We start from the raw sequence: 17,510 nt of genomic DNA, 5'->3' as shown, positions 1-17,510 counted from the left end.
ATGATCAAAACTTATCATGAAATTGTTCAAAGAAAATGAGTATAATGAATAAAATATTAAATAGTTAGAATGCAGATAAAAAATTATGTAATAAATATGTTTATTAAAAGTTGATATAAAAATTAAATATAGTTTTGATTAAATGGTAACATTAAAATTTTAAAATTTATTATTTGTTAGGGTTCATCATAAGTAAGTTTTTATTGATTTTAAATAAAAAATCTTAATAAACCAAAATATCATTTGTAAAAATTTAATTTACTTTGTATATAAAAGGATATTTTAATTAATTCTGAACTGAATTGTTGTGATTCGTGACATCAATTCAATTAAGAACTTAATATATAATATAGATTAAATTATGACATACCTATCATGTGAGTGAAAAAATTATGTAACAAATATATTTATAAAAACTAGTCTCTAATGTTACATGCGTTGCATGTTGATCTCAATTATATTAATAATAATGATTAAAAAATAGGGTAAACTACAAAAATAGTCACTTTTGTTTGCCTCAAATTACATTTTAGTCACTTATGTTTGAAATGTTACGTTTTAGTCACTTACATTATTATTTTGTTACGAAGTGGTCACTCTACCGTTAAGCTCCTTTACCTCCCTAATGGTGGTCCTACGTGGCAGTCCAAATAGGTTTTAAATTCCAACTTTGATGTCCTACGTGGCAAGTCAAATTAAATTTATTTAATTAAAAACCTATTTTCATCCCAGCAACTTGACATCCAAGTTGGCATTTATAACCCATTTAGATTGCCACGTAGGACTGTCGTTAAGGAGGTAATGAAGTTTAATGGCAGAGTGACCACTTCGTAACAAAACGTTAACATAAGTGACTAAAATGTAACATTTCAAATATAAGTGACTAAAACATAATTTGAGGCAAGCAAAAGTGACTATTTTGTAGTTTACTCTAAAAATAATTGTTGAATTTTGACTTTATTTTCAAAAAAAACTCTTAATAAAAAAATAATTTTACGAGTGTTTGTTTCACATAGTATAAAAAATATATAAAAAAATTTAAAAATCATAATATTATATTACTATAATAAAACAAAGATAATTATAGAATTAACAAGAAAGAAGAATAGAAAAATGAAAGGATGCTTTTACGTTCACTTGGGATGCAAATAAGCTTATGCATGCCTTCTATTTATAGGGGCTCAATCACCATAGGTTACAAGCATATAATAAAGATAATTAAGGTACCCTATAAATTTTTAGGGGTTACAAGAGTTACAAGAAAATGAATTCTTGGGGGTTATGGACATCCAATTTACAACACTCCCCTTTGTATGTCCATCAATGACAATATGCCTTGTTAAAACCTTATTAGGAAAAACATTGTGGGATAAAAACTAAATGAAAAAAGAGAGTACATAATTTATTATTACAAGTTGCCTCGTTAAAAACCTTTAGTAGGAAAACCTAGTCGGACAAAACCTTAGTTAAAGGGAAAGAGTGCAATGTGCTTTTGACTCCCTTTAATGACTTCATCACATTACATCTTTAAGTTGACGCAATTCAATCTTGTGTAGTATCTTTTCAAACGTTGAAGTTGGCAATGCCTTTGATGTAATTATCGCTAGAATGAATTTGTTGAACTTCTATATCACCTTTCTTCTCAAGATCATGAATGAAGAATAATTTTGGTGAAATATGTTTCATTCTGTCACCTTTGATGTAACCACCCTTCAATTGGGCTATACATACTGCATTATCTTTGTATAAGATAGTTGACATCTTTTCCTGTAAAGGTAAATTATATATCTTCTGGATATGTTGGGTTGGGTTGATAAGTTTAGCCAAACACACTCTCGACTTGCCTCATGCATTGTAATAATTTCTGCATGATTTGAAGAGGTGGCAGCTAATTCTGCTTTGTTGAACGCCATGATATGACAGTACCTCTATATATAAATAAATATCATGTTTGCGATCGACCTTTATGTGGATTCGATAAATATCCAACATTAGCATAGTCGACTAATAGGGATTTTAAATCATTTGGATAAAATAACCCATATCAATGGTCTCTTCAAGATATCTAAATACATGTTTAATTCCATTCCAATGTCTATGTGTTGGAGAAGAACTAAATCTTGCTAACAAGTTTACAATGAAAGCTATATCAGGTCTTGTGTTGTTTGCAAGATACATTAATGCTCCTTTGGCACTTAGATATGGTACTTCAAGACCAAAAAACTCTTCATCATTCTTGCAAGGATGAAATTGATATTTATTCACATTTAAAGATCGTACAACCATCAGGGTACTCAATGGATGTGCTTTATCCATGTAAAATTTCTTTCAGGTCTTTTCCCTATAATTTGATTGATGAACATGAAGTTCATCTTTTAAATGCACAATCTATAGGCCAAGACAAAACTTTATTTTTCCAATATCTTTCATTTCAAATTCTTCCTTTAAACAATTTACTGCATTTTGGAGCTCTTCGGGAGTTCCAATAATATTTAGATAATCAACATAAATAACAATTATCACAAAATCTTTTTATAAAGACACATGAACAAATTGGGTCATTTTTATAACCTTCTTTTAACAAATATTCACTAAGACAATTGTACCATATACGTCTAGATTGTTTTAATCCATATAAACTTTTCTTTAATATGATCGAGCAATTTTCTCAAGAAACTCTGTATCCTTTTGCGATTTTAAATCTTTCAAGGATTTTCATATAAATTTCACTATCAAGTGTACCATACAAATAGGTTGTAACAACATCCATTAGACGCATATCAAGTTTTTCACGTACTGTCAGACTAATAAGATATCTAAACGTGATTGCATCCACCACAGGAGAATATGTCTCTTCATAATCAATGTCGGACCTTTGCGAAAATCCTTATGCAACAAGTTGTGCTTTATATCTTACGACTTCATTTTTCTCATTTTGTTTTTGCACAAATACCCATTTATATCCTACCAAGTTTACACTTTTAGATTTTTGGACTACAAGTCCAAAAACCTCACATTTAGAAAATGAAATCAATTCTGCTTGAATTGCGTTTTTCCAGTTTGGCCAATCTTTTTTGTTTCTACATTCCTCAATAGATTTAGTCTCAGGATCTTCATTTTCTTGTCATTTCAATAGCTACATTATAAGCAAAATTATTGTCGACAACAATATTTTTTCGGTTCCATTTTTTTCCCAAAGTAACATAAATTATCGAGATCTATTTGTTATCGCCATTTTCAGGTATCTAAACCTCTTTTGGAGTTTTTTTTTATTTGTTATATCTTTTGCCTCTTCTTGGGCACTTGCCTCCACAATATAATCATCTTAGATATTTACTCATTTCATTTTATGAGGATTTTTATTTTTGGAACCAACTGGTCTTCCATACTTCAGGCGTGTATTACTTTTTTTGCACTAACAGTTTGCCCTATTAGGACATCAATTTGTATTGGAGCATTTTCAGTTGGTATGTGAGATTTTGTAATTCTCTTTAGGTTAGTAAATGAATCTGGTAGTTGATTGGTGATGTTTTGCAAATGCATGATCCTTTGAACTTCTTGTTCACATTGACTTATACGATGATCTAATTGAAATAATGATGATCCATTCCATGTAATTTCTTTTACTAGTTGTATTTTATCTTCCCTTACTGTTGGAAATATTGTTTCATCAAAGTGAAAATCAACAAATCGTATAGTAAATAAATCTCCAATTAATGGTTTGTTGGGGATCGACCCGGTTAAGCAACGAACAAGTAAAAATAGCGAAAGAAATTGAGAAATTGAACACACAAATTTAACATAGAAAAAACCCTCCAAAGAGGATAAAAAACCACTGGCAAAGATAATTTTACTATAATGACAAAAGAACGAATAGTACAAAAGATGGAGATAAAAAAACTAAACCTGAAAACAAAGAACCCTCAAAACATAAACACAAAATTTTCTAAAAGTTTTATGAGTTCTAATCTCTAATGGGTGTTTTTCCTAAGGTTGTAAAAGAGCCTATTTATAGGCTAAATTCATAGGTCAATAATAATAAAATAATCTAGACTAATTAGAGTTTGATTGAAACAAATAAACAAAGTTTAATTGGAAGATTATTTCTTAAATTTGACTGAAATAGGAGTCATACTTAACAAATCTCCAACTTGACTCATATTTCCACAACGTCATCTTTGCCAAAGCCCACCATAGGCCTATCTTGAGCTATGCAGGGAATTAACTGAGTCAAATTTGTGCTTAAAAATTGGAAGACTTTTAGCCTTCGACTTGTACACTGCCAAATCAAAACTAACCCGGGTTTGATTTTCACGAACACAATGCCCTAACTTTTCAAAACATGTATTTAAAAGAGAACCTTTTTTCAACGAAACGGTCATACCTTTTTCCCTCCTATGACCAAGTTGTCTCCGCTCCAAACGAGTTGACTTCGACTCCATAACAGACAAGGGACGTTCGATTTCACCAGTCGCAGTAGAACCTTCCAAAATATAAAGACCGTCAATTCTTTTACCTTTTAACAAAATAAGAGCTCCACGGGATACTTTAATGTCTCTCAACTCAATGTTGATTCTACATCCTTTAAAGTCTAAAATACTTAAGGAGATGAGATTCTTTCATAAATTAGATACATATTTGACATCTAAAAGTGTCCTAATCGTCCCATCGTGTATCCTAATTTAAACAATACCAATACCAATACCAATTTCCTTACTGGATTAATCATTTCTTATGCGCACAACTCCACCTTCAACCGAACTATATATGGAGAACCATTCTTTATTGGGACACATGTGGAAAGAACATCCCGAATCTAGGATCCACTCGGACATAAGCTTGGAGTTATTGCTCGTTGGCACTAACAAGAAATCATCACCAGCTACATTTTTCTCATTACTCTCAGCAACTCTTTTATTTTGTAGTTTATAACAATATGCTTTGACGTGACCTAACTTTTTACAATAACGACACATTTTGTCTTGCTTCTTTAACGCTACCAAAATGGAAGCTTGCCTATCTACCTTGCTATCCGAACCAAACTCATTTTTGAGTTTGTCTCTACTCGACAAATGACCCTTCACATCTTCGAACGAGAGTTTGTCTCTGTCATAAATTAGGGTCTCCCTGAAAGACTTATATGAAGGGGGTAAAAAGCACAATAATAGCATAACTTGATATTCATCGTCAATCTAAACCTCAACATTCTTTAAATCATTTAAAAGAGTAATGAATTGACTGATGTGATCTCTAAGAAGCTCACCTTCGTTCATGTCAAACGTAAATAGATGTTGTTTCAACACTAAACGGTTAGCCAGAGACTTAGTCGCATAAAGAGTTTTTAACTTTTTCTATAAGATGGATGAGGTCTTCTCCACCAATACCTCTTGTAATACCGTATTCGCGAGGCACAACTAGATTGTAGACAAGGTCTTTTCATAAAAATCTTATCATTCTGTTTGATTTAAATTCTTAGACTTTTTCCTGATAACAACCTTTTTCAGGCCGGTTTGAACTAGAATTGTCATCATCCGAACTTGCAATAGATTGAAATTTGTGACACCATCGTACTTCTCAATTTCAAACCTTGTTGTTGCCATCTCTAAACGGGCTGATCTACGAAAATTGAACTAACTTTGATACCACTTGTTGGGGATCGACCCAATTAAGTAACAAACAAGTAAGAATAGTGAAAGAAATTGAGAAATTGAACATACAAATTTAACATGAAAAAAAACCTCTAAAGAGGATAAAAAAACCACGGGAGAAGATAATTTTACTATAATGGAAAAAGAATGAAGAATACAAAAGATAGAGATAAAAAAACTAAACCGTAAAAACCCAGAAACAAATAACCCTCAAAACGTAAACACAAAATTCTCTAAAAGTATTATGAGTTTTAATCTCTAATGGGTGTATTTTCTAAGGTTGTAAAAGAGCCTATTTATATGATAAATTTATAGGTCAAATAATAATAAAATAATCTAAACTAATCAGAGTTTGATTGAAACAAATAAGCGGAGTTTAACTGAAAGATTATTTCTCAAATTTGACTGAAATATGATTCATACTTAACATGGTTTAACATACTTAATTATAGAAGGAGATTCATAACCAATATATATTTCCAACCTCCTTTGATGACCCATTTTTGTGTGTTGTGGTGGAGCAATTGGAACATATACCGTACATCCAAAAATTCCAAAATGGAAAATATTTGGCTCATGGCCAAAAGCCAATTGTAATGGGGAGTATTTATTATAACCTTTTGGCATGATGCGCACAAATGCTGCTGCATGCAAAATAGCATATCTCCAAGCTGTAATAGGGAGTTTTGTTCTTATAAGCAATGGTCTAGCTATTAGTTGGAGGCGTTTGATAAACGATTCAACTAACCCATTTTGTGTGTGAACATGAGCTATATGATGTTTAAATTTTATCCCAATTGACATACAATAATCATTGAAAGCTTGGGATGTAAACTTACCAACATTATTAAGAAAATTAGTTTTCATTCCACAATCTGGAAATTTTGCTCTTAATCAAATTATTTGAGCAAGTAGTTTCGAAATTGTCAGGTTGCGAGTCAATAATAAACATACATGTTACCATCTACTAGATGCATCTATCAATACCATAAAATATCTAAATGGTCCACATGGTGGATGAATGGGCCAACAAATATCACCTTGAATACGTTCCAGAAATACGAGATATTCAACCCCAACTTTAGCTGGTGATGGTCTAATAATCAATTTACCTTGAAAACAAGCAACACAAAAGAAATCTTTGAATTCAAAAATCTTCTAATTCTTTAATGGGTGTCCAATTAAATTCTCGATTATTCTTCGCATCATAATAAATCTGGGATGGCTTAACCAGTTATGCCAAATAGTAAAAGTATGTAGTTCTACAAACTTCTGGTTTGTAGTAACATGTGTCTCAATTGCACTAATATGTACACATAAACTTGATGAAAAACCAGGTAGTCTTTCCAAAACATATTTCTTTCCACATTCAACATTCGTAATATATAGATATTCAATTTTTTTTCTCATTCATAGTCTCAATATGATGTCCATTAAGACAAATATCTTTAAAACTCAATAAATTTCTTTGAGACTTAGTGGAAAATAAAGCATCATCAATGACAAATTTTGTACCTTTAGGTAATAATATAATAACTCTTTCAAAGCCTTCAATAAGTTTTAAACTACCTAATATTGTATTAATATGGGCACCACTTATTGTCAAATGAGAAAAATATTTTTTATCATTGAGTATCTATGTGTTGTAACACTATCTGCAAGATACATGTCTCCAATGATTTTCGATTCAACGAAATTTTGTTGAATATTCATATTCTTCATAAAAATAAACAAAATATGACATTAGAAATGTTGCAAATATTTATTGAATATATAACTTATTCTTTATGCAAGAAAATACAACATACTGAAAACAACATAAAAATGTCAAAATAACACCAACTTTTCTAATGATTCTCAAAGAAATCTGTCACATCTAGGTGAGGTATATCATTAAGACCGTGAAATTCATCACCCTTATAGGCATGGTCAATTTTAGTATCGTAGTGAATATCTTTATCTTTTGCCTCCATTTTATCATTTTGAAATATAAAATTTGTCTCAATATTCTTTCCATTTCCTTTAATTTATGCTTGATAAAATTTCACTAAATGTTCAAGCGTATGACAGGAACATGACCAGTGCCCTTTCAAACCACATCGGTAGCATAAATTCTCAACAATCTTTGAAGGATTATTTTGACCACATCTTTCTTATCCTTCGTTGCCATTCTTTTTCTGGTGGTTAGAAGTACCACTATTATGAACACAATGATAACGGTTACTAGTATGTCCTCGACCACATCCCTTGCTATGTCCAAGACCACGACCACGGCCACGATAATGATCTCTATATTTTTCATTTCCATAATTATTCTGTATTGCAACATTCACTTCAGGGAATGATGCAGAACCAATAGGAAAAATTCCATGGTTTTTCATCAACAATTCATTATTTTGTTCAACCACCAAAAGGCATGAAATCAATTCCGAATACTTTTTAAAACATTTTTCACGGTATTGCTGTTGTATGAGCACATTAGTAGCATGAAAGGTTGAAAAGGTTTTCTTTAACAAGTCCTAATCAGTTATGTTTTCTCCACATAATTTCAGTTGAGAACTAATTTTGAAAAGTTCCGAATTATATTTACTTACAGTCTTAAATCTTGCAACCGTAAATGCATCCAATCATAACGAGCTTTAGGGAGGATCATCGTTTTCTTATGGTCAAATCGTTCTTTCAGATTATTCCACAACTCAAGAGGGTCTTTCACAATGAGATATTCCACTTTTAATCTTTCATGTAAATGATGACGGATGAAAATTATTGCTTTTGCCTTATCTTGGTTAGATTCTGCTTCATTTGCTAATATAATATTCCCTAGACTTTTAGTATCTAGTAAAACAATCAAATTATTTTTCAAATGTTTTAAGTTATATATAGTCACAATGACGTGAGCTTTATCGGATTAAAAATATATACAGCATACTTTTGTTAAAAAAACAACATGTATAGATTACTATTTTAATTTCATCTAATACATAAATGCAAAATTAAGAAATCAATATGCACATGCAAGAACATATATAATGCAACATAGTGAATATTAAAATAAATATATTACACCTTAACTAAATTAATAATTTAATCAAGTGAATAAACAACTAAAATGTCTTTAAAATAATATTTGATAAAAATAATTTTACTAATGCATATTCTATAGAAACATAATTATAATAATGTATCTAAGAATGAAAATAGGACATAGTATAAAACAACTTGTGATATATAATCTAGGATTACCTTGAATCAAAAGAGAAAATAAAATTTGATTCTCACCAAGAACTTTAAGCAAACTCGTGCTGATAACGTATAATGAAACAAAGGGAATTATAGAATTAATAAGAAAGAAGAATAGAAAAATGAAAGGATGCTTCAACTTTCACTTGGGATGCAAATAAGCTTATGCCCTCTATTTATAGGGCCTCAATGTAACTCCCCAAAATTCTCTTATATTTATTTATGTGTTTTTATGACACAAATTATCTGTCTACTTTGGTGGTTATGTGTTCTGGGAGTGTCTAAGAAGTCTTGGATTCAAGCCTTGTCTTGAGCTAAATATTTGTTTTAATTAAATAAAGCCTTGCTTTTGTTCAATAGGCTTATAGTTAAAAGTTGGTAAAGATATGTTAGAATGGGCCTGTTGATCTAGTGGTTAAGTGGAGGGCAAATGAGTAAGAGGTTTGGAGTTCGAGTACTTGCGTAATCATGGGATTTATTTTTACTGCTTGTACCGTGTGGGTGTTGTAGTTTGATCGAAATTTTGTAGAGTTGGAGTGGGATTTGAATTCGGATGTTAAGGAGATTAGGGTGGACGGTTTGGGAGGAATTTGAGGGTTAGTGGGAGTGTGTTGGACGATTTTTAGGAGGGAAGTTAGGGATATGAGAGAAGTTAAGAGATTGGGGGGAGTTTATCAAAAATCTGATTGTTACCTCTATTCTTTTTTTTCCATAATTTCGGCACCCTCTCTCTAATTCCTCAAGTTTTCTGACGGCTACTCCTTTCCCCCCTCTACCAAAACTTCTTCTAGTGTTTCCCCTCTTCATTCTTTTTGTTGTTTCTCTTTTTGTTTGCTTCCAGCCAAAATCCTCTATTGTTACTATCGAATTCTTCTTGGGTTTTCCTTTATTTCTCATCTTTTGCTCTGGTGTGCGTGCCATTTTTCTCTGTTGTGTAACTTAGTTCATTCGTTCGGTAAGTTTTTGGTTAAGCGGTTAATTTCCTTTCAGTAACTCTTCTCTGATATGTTTCGCTTCTACTTATTAGGGGAGGACTGAAAGGCACATAATCTCCTGTCGAAGCCTTAGTGTGGCGGAGTTTCGGTTCATTGATAGAAGGTATTAGCTTGTCGCTCAGAAAAGGTTTACTTTGTTTTGAGTTAAATAAATACGATTGTTATGCGATTAATCGAGTGGTTGTGGTTGAACATAGGTTTTGAGTGCTCGAGGACTGCGTGCGCATCTTTCGTAACCAAGTGTGTAAACACAACTCTGAAAACGAAAATCGGTAAAAAGCCGAAAAATGTGATTGTCGACGCCACACGAGCGTGCGGCCGCCCGTGTGGTAGGCCGTGTAATCGAACAGGGGCATGTGATCGACGAGGCTGGCCATGTGTGATTCATGGGCCAGGCCGAATTGGGCCGTGTGGGCCACACGGGCATGTGGGAATATTGGGCCAGGCCGTGAGATCCACACAGCCAAGGCCATTTTGGGCCGTGTGGGCCACACGGGCGTGTGGGACCACATGGGCATACAATATGGGCCGTGGGCCCATTTTCACTATTTGACTGCTAAGGTTGCACGGGTCGCCCGAGTCGACTGTAGACCTACTGTAGGGTCGATAAGCTTACCTAGACCCCTAATTGACTAAAATGACTGTATGCCCTGATTTTATGCACGATATTATGTTTTAGCATGTCATATATGTATATTGCATTGCATTGGAGTGGGGCGGGGTTATATTGTTCGTAGGAAGTGTACTGAAAGGCCTCGAGCCTAAATTACTTGCAGCTCAGCTGCAAACTACTGTCTAGTGCCGCATTTGGTACTTTTTGGAGTGTAGGGATATATGGGTTGATTATATCCCCACATGGAGTGTAGAGTTGGACAGAGTTGGAGTGTAAAGGCTGGCTGGGTAGGATTTGATACTGCATATCTGTTACTGTACTGAGTATTGATACTGCAATGGGCCAAGGCCCAAATGCATGACTGCTTCTGTATTGTATTGGGCTAAGGCTGTAACTGAAACTGAAACTGTTACCAAAATGGGCTTAGGCCCAAACTATGATTGCATACTATCTACTTGTTTATGTGGGGATTACACACTGAGTTTTCGTAAACTCACCCTTTTGATTCATATATTCAGGTAATCCCCAAACTTAGCCGGATCAGAGCGGCGGAGGACTCAGCTGTGGCCACACGACTTTTTTTTACTGTTTCGTATTTAATTAGGTTTATTTTTTTAAAGTTTTATTTGGGGTATTTTTCTGTAATAATGGCCGCTATGAGTTTTTGCTTAAAATTTGGATTTTATACTGCTTTATGTTTTATATATGCTAGAGGTAGATAAAACACGGGTTTTTAAAATAAATACATGTGTTTTAGCAAAATACCCACAAGGACCCAAACTGTTTTAAAAAGCTTCCGCAACGTATAATATTTTGCAAACTAACGACTGAATAAAAATCACTATTTAGGATTAATAAAAGATAACGACGAGATCTAAACGAAAAATGTTTTAAGCAAAGTTATGGTTTTTCAACACGAGCATCGGTTTTCTAACACACTATCATGTGACATCGCCAGATTCGGCTATAACGTCCAGGCTGGATTTGGGGTGTTACACTCAATCACCATAGGTTACAAACATATAATAAAGATAATTAAGGGACCCTATAAATTTTTAAGGGTTACAAGAGTTACAAGAAAATGAATTGTTGGGGGTTATGGACATCCATTTTACAACAATTACCTTATTATCAATTAAAATAATAATTCATTTCTCCTCGGTACCATTGTTGTTCGAATAGAATCCAATATTCCTTTTTTGAAGAATAATTGCTTTAATACCCCATTTTTTATAAACAATTCTAACATAGTAACACAAACACTCTCCAATTTTTTATTGGTATTTTTTCTTAGATGTTATTTGATCAAATATAAGGGTGTTCAAACTTCGGTTAAAATCAAATTAACTGACTGAACTGATCTAATTCGGTTTATCGGTTGGAGCTCGTTTAATGATTTTTTAGAATTTTGGTTATCGATTAATTCGGTTTGAAATCGGGTAATTAATCACATTTAATAATTATTTTATGTTAATTATGTGCAAATTTCAAGATATGTAGTGTTTTTAATTATGTAATGTTTTAGGATATAAAATTTTGGTTAATTCGGTTAACTTTTAAGACAAAAACATATATTTCAGTTAATTTCAATGTATTTTTTTATATGTTTTATACTTGTTTTAACCAAAAGACGAAAACATATAAATTCCAGTTAATTTGGTTAACTAACCAAATTAACTGAAGTATTTAGGTTCGATTAACGGTTAAAGGATTCTACAGTTTGGTTCGGTTAATAACAGAATCGACCATTTGAACACCCCTAATCAAATATGTTTAACTATTGATGCTATTTATAAATCTAAACTTAAATATTAATTGGTATACAAATTTAATATTAATTAAATGATAATTAATATGCTTAGAATTTTATTCATGTAATAACTCTATTTTACATCAATAAAATTATCCTAACTTTTTTAACTAATAATTGTGATTTAAAATTTAATTATAATTATTACACATTTTCTTATATTTTATACTTGGAGTTCTAAAATAGCTCTATTTTAAATTTAACACAATTATCATAACTTCTATTTTTACTTCAATATTTTTAGAGGTTAAGAGTTAAATTTAACTCAAAAAAAGTCAAGTGTTTAATTGACCAAAAAAAATAAACGTTAGCTCAATTATTTTTATTTTATTGTTTTTGATAGAAATTCAATTGAGAATGAGAGTAATAAATATGAAGATATAAATTAAGAGAGAGAAATAAAGAAATGAAGTGGCCTCGTGACTTTGAGCACAGTCCTCACTTTGGATCAAGGTCATGTGCGCCGACTACAGTTACCACCCCCTGCTATTTTTTATATTTAAAATTTTAATAAAAAGTAATTAAGAGTGGAGATGTGGCATAAACGGAAGGCACACCGCAAAATGCATGGAATTGAAACTTACATAATATAATTAAAACCAAAAGCCCACGCCTTCCACTTGTGCCATGCTGCTTTCGCTTCTTACACTTGACCCCTTTTTTCAATTCCATCTTCATTCCCCCTTACTAAATGCTTTCATTTTTTTCTTTTCACTTTTATAATTACATTAAATAATTACAAATGAAACACAAATCCAATATCTTAAAAATTCTATCTACTCATTACGATGCTAAAATTCCTTAATATTACAACTTAATCAAGTACTAATGATTAATATACATTTTTATTAAATAATTTTTATTATTGTTTTGATGGGTTTTTTTAATCTTTTCATATTTTTATATATTTTTTAATCGAGATTGAACTTATGCTTGATGTATTTATAAACAATTCTTTTACCACTACATCAATAATAGATCTTGAGTAAATTTTTTTTTTAAATTATCTTTTAACATAAAATGTTTTCTTTCATCAAAATTGCGTACATACTGATTGAGTAGATGTTACAAGTCAACTTAATACTAATTCACAATTGATGACAACATCATGATAAACAATTTAATATTGTTAATATGATGTATTATTGTGCTTAAATTTTGTTTTGCTCACAATTTAATTCTTTTTTATTTTAGATATTTACGTTTGATTATTTATTATATATTAATTTTTTTAAAAATTCGTAATTTTGGATAAAATTTCTGACAAATATGAAAAACAAATCCAAGAGGGTTTAACAACCTGATAGGTCTACTCTTAACTTCCTTCTTGGGATCCATGATCTTATATAATCTTATTACCAAGTATTAAATGGAAATGGATACTCTATTTTATCCATCCATTGCACCTGCCTTCAAAACACTATAAAATAACATAAAATATTATTAACTTACTGTGTGACTAGCTTAATTATACACTTTTTTGAATTATATGATTATTTAGATTTTTTTATATATATTTTTTTTATTTTTCAAGAGGCGACAAACGAAAAATATACAGTAGTGAAAGTTTGAACAAAGAATACGACCACACTTATTTCTTTCATGGTAAGTCGCCACTCATGGATTTTTCCTTTTTAAATTTTAAGATTAAGTCATTAAATTATTAGTGAGTTTACATTTTAGTTATTAAACTTTAAAAAATTACAAAGTGATTACTGAACTATATGAAAGTTTTCATTTAAGTAATTGAACTATTCAGAAGTTTTTATTTAAGTTATTGGGTATTCAACTTTTTTAATAAAGTCCAACTAGTGAACTCTAAGCAACGATTCAACAATTGATACGGTAGATTAATACTCATAAGCAAGTAAAAAAAACTTAGATCTAAGTTGATTTGACGGTCAGTATCAGAGATTATAGAAGAAAGTTGTTTGGATTTTGGTTCACAAATTTGTGACGTTCAAAACTGTTTTATGAAAAGAAAACTTAATTATAGAGGAGAAGGGGTAGAAAAGCTTTCGATTGGTGTAGATGGTGCGAACAGAGAAGACCATACATCAATGATTTTAATAGCCCGGTAACTTAGATGAAAAATTTTGAATAGCTTAGTAACTATTTTGTAATTTTTTGAAGTCGAATGATGAAAATACAAACTTATTAATAATTTAGTGACCTTGTGTGTAATTACCCTAAATCTTTTGGTCTGTGTGTGAGTCATTTTAACTGTAAAGATACTTTCTTTCACCCACAACAATTTTCTTGTTAATAAGCTTTTTTTTTTAAGTATAACAAGTACAAATACATGTTCGAATAATCACAAGTATTAAACTATTACAAGTGGACAATCTTACATTACAAACAGATTAAGAAGTGATAAAATTCAGGCTAAAGACAATTTACTAATTGGACTAAAACCCACCTATAGCAACCACATATGATGGGACTCGTAGACTTACACATTAAAATATATATTGACAATTCAAGTATCATATTGGACATTTTCAAAGTATAGATACCACATTGGATGTTTTATAAAAGTATTAAGTACCAAATATTACATATTATCCCAAAATAAAAAAAGAAAATATGCAAAATTTATGCCATTACTCATTAGATTAGTAAAAATGAATAAGAATATAATAGCATGAAAAAAATTGAAATTATTTTTGTAATTAGAATTGAATGAATGATAATAGAGAAGAAAATATACTAAATGCTAATTTGCTATCAAAATTATCAAGAAATTTTACAAATCTCGCCTCTAGAGTTTAACCATCTAAAATTTCTTTTTCAGATTTTAAGAAATTTAATTCCTGGTTTTCCAAACAATAGAAATTAAGTTTAGAATCTGGAAGTCTCCCAGCAAATAAAACTCCTCCTTCAACTCCCTTATCTCAACATTAAGTTAATTTAACGGTGCTTTCTTACTTCCAACCAAATCTGATTGATGAGAATATAATTAAAAGAAAATTTATTTTACAACATTTAATATATTTTAAAACGTATTAATTAAAATAATCGGAAAGCTACATGATATCATTAAATATTTTAAAAATATATATAATACTAATTTATGAAATTACCATTCTTAAATAAAATATAATATTAACGTAATTTAATATTTTTTAGTAATCTTTATTATTAGCAAATATTTTATAATAATATTTTAATTGATAATTTTTGAAATTACATTTCAATTGACAACAAAAATATTTCACGTTTATTTTGCATGTAAAATATAAATATACGCGTGTGCGCACTCATATATATACAATCAACATTTTCTATAACAGTCTCATTTGTTTATAATAATTTTAGATATTATAAAGAGGTGGTTGTTATACATCTATAACAACATCTATCTATAACATCTAAGACACCTATAACAACATTAATTAAAAAAACTATAATATATTAATAATATTGATAAGTGAGATTTAGATATTATCTTTAATAAAATTTACAAATGTAATTTTATTTATTAAATATTTTTTCATTTAATAAAATATATATTTGATATATTTTAAAATAATTAATAATATTTTAACTAAAAATTATTAGTTTTATTTTACTTATATTTAGAAATAAAATTAATTTTACTAAAATTTGAGACATGAGCTGTTATAAAAAAACTAACTTAATAAAGGGTGCACTTTATATAGACAAAAACATGTTATACAGGTTCGAGGGTTGATTGTATGTATATATGTGTTTTGTGAATATAACTATGCATATATATATTATTATTTATTTAATAATATATTTTTCTTCAAAATACTAAAATTTGTAAATGATGCATTTGATTTATTTATCAAAATTTTGAATGGAAGTGTTAAATTTGGACAAATTACATATAAAAGCCCTTTTTCTTAAAAATTTATCGAAATGGGCTCGGTCAATAATTATTTACCGGAATGGCCCAATTCCCCGAAAGCGCATCCACGTCAGCACGATGTCAGGGGACGTGGCAGGAAAACGCGTCCCTGAAGAAGCATTTTGCCTACATGGACAGAAATCGCTCCTTCAAGGATGCGTTTTCCTACCACGTAAGCGCTCCCTTGGGGAAGCGTTTTGCTCGCTCGTGAACAGTCGCAACGGCTACTTTTTTGACAGTTGGTGACCCCCCAACGGTAAAAAAAAAACTATAAAACCCCCCTTTTATTTTCTTTCACAACTAAATCCTTTCTCTCTAATATTCTCTCAAATTCCTCTCAAATTCCTCTCAATTTTCTATTTAAAAGAGCTTTAATTTTTTAATTATTTTTTAAAAAGTTTTAAATTTTATTTTTTTTAATTTTTTTAAATCTTAAAAATTTGTACCAATTTAGCAATGGCCGGAGAATTGATTTGTCTTGATGACAAGCACATATTCGTCAAACAAATGAAAATGGTAAGTGTTAAATTTAATTTTTAAATATTATTTAAGATTTTTTTATTTATGCAATTTTAAATAATTATTATTTTATTATTTGTTATAAAAGTCTGTAGATCGGATATTGTAATGCTATATCTGTAATATGCATGGTCCTCCATCACCGTTGGTAGAGAATTACCTGCGAGAGGCGAGTTTTTGGCACGTGGCGACAGTAGGCCGGGGATGCAAATTGGACCTGAAACTTATTAGTGCGTTGATTGAGAGGTGGAGACCCGAGACGCACACATTTCATCTTCCATGTGGAGAGTGCACTAACACTTTGAAAGATATCAATTTGCAATTGGGATTGCCAGTGGACGGGTACGCAGTCACCGGGTCTGTTCAATCCGATTATTGGGGAGCGGTATGCTACGAGCTTTTAGGTGCTATTCCAGAGAATATTAACGAAGGTCGGATCGAGATGGGCTGGTTACAAGACACATTCCCGGATCCGAATGATGATTCAACCAAACTAGAAAGAATTCGATATGCTCAGGCATACATTCTTTAGATAATTGAAGGTTATCTGATGCCGGACTTGTCACGGAACCTCGTACATCTAAGATGGCTGCTAAAACTCGTTAATTTTTGAGCAGCTGGTGAATTTAGTTGGGGGTCTGCCGTGTTGGCAACATTGCACTGGGAGATGTGCGGGGCAACGCGACCGAATAAAGTGAAAATCGGAGGTTGCCTGTCACTACTGCAATCATAGGCACGGTTTCACTTTCCATTTTTACGTCCTCAAGTGGACCACCCGTATACATTCCCACTCATAACGAGATAAATTTTA

This window comes from Gossypium hirsutum, chromosome D03, assembly GCF_007990345.1.
Source record: "Gossypium hirsutum isolate 1008001.06 chromosome D03, Gossypium_hirsutum_v2.1, whole genome shotgun sequence".
Taxonomy (NCBI): Eukaryota; Viridiplantae; Streptophyta; class Magnoliopsida; order Malvales; family Malvaceae; genus Gossypium; species Gossypium hirsutum.
The sequence above is the reverse complement of the archived record's forward strand: the minus strand, read 5'-3'. Positions refer to the sequence as shown.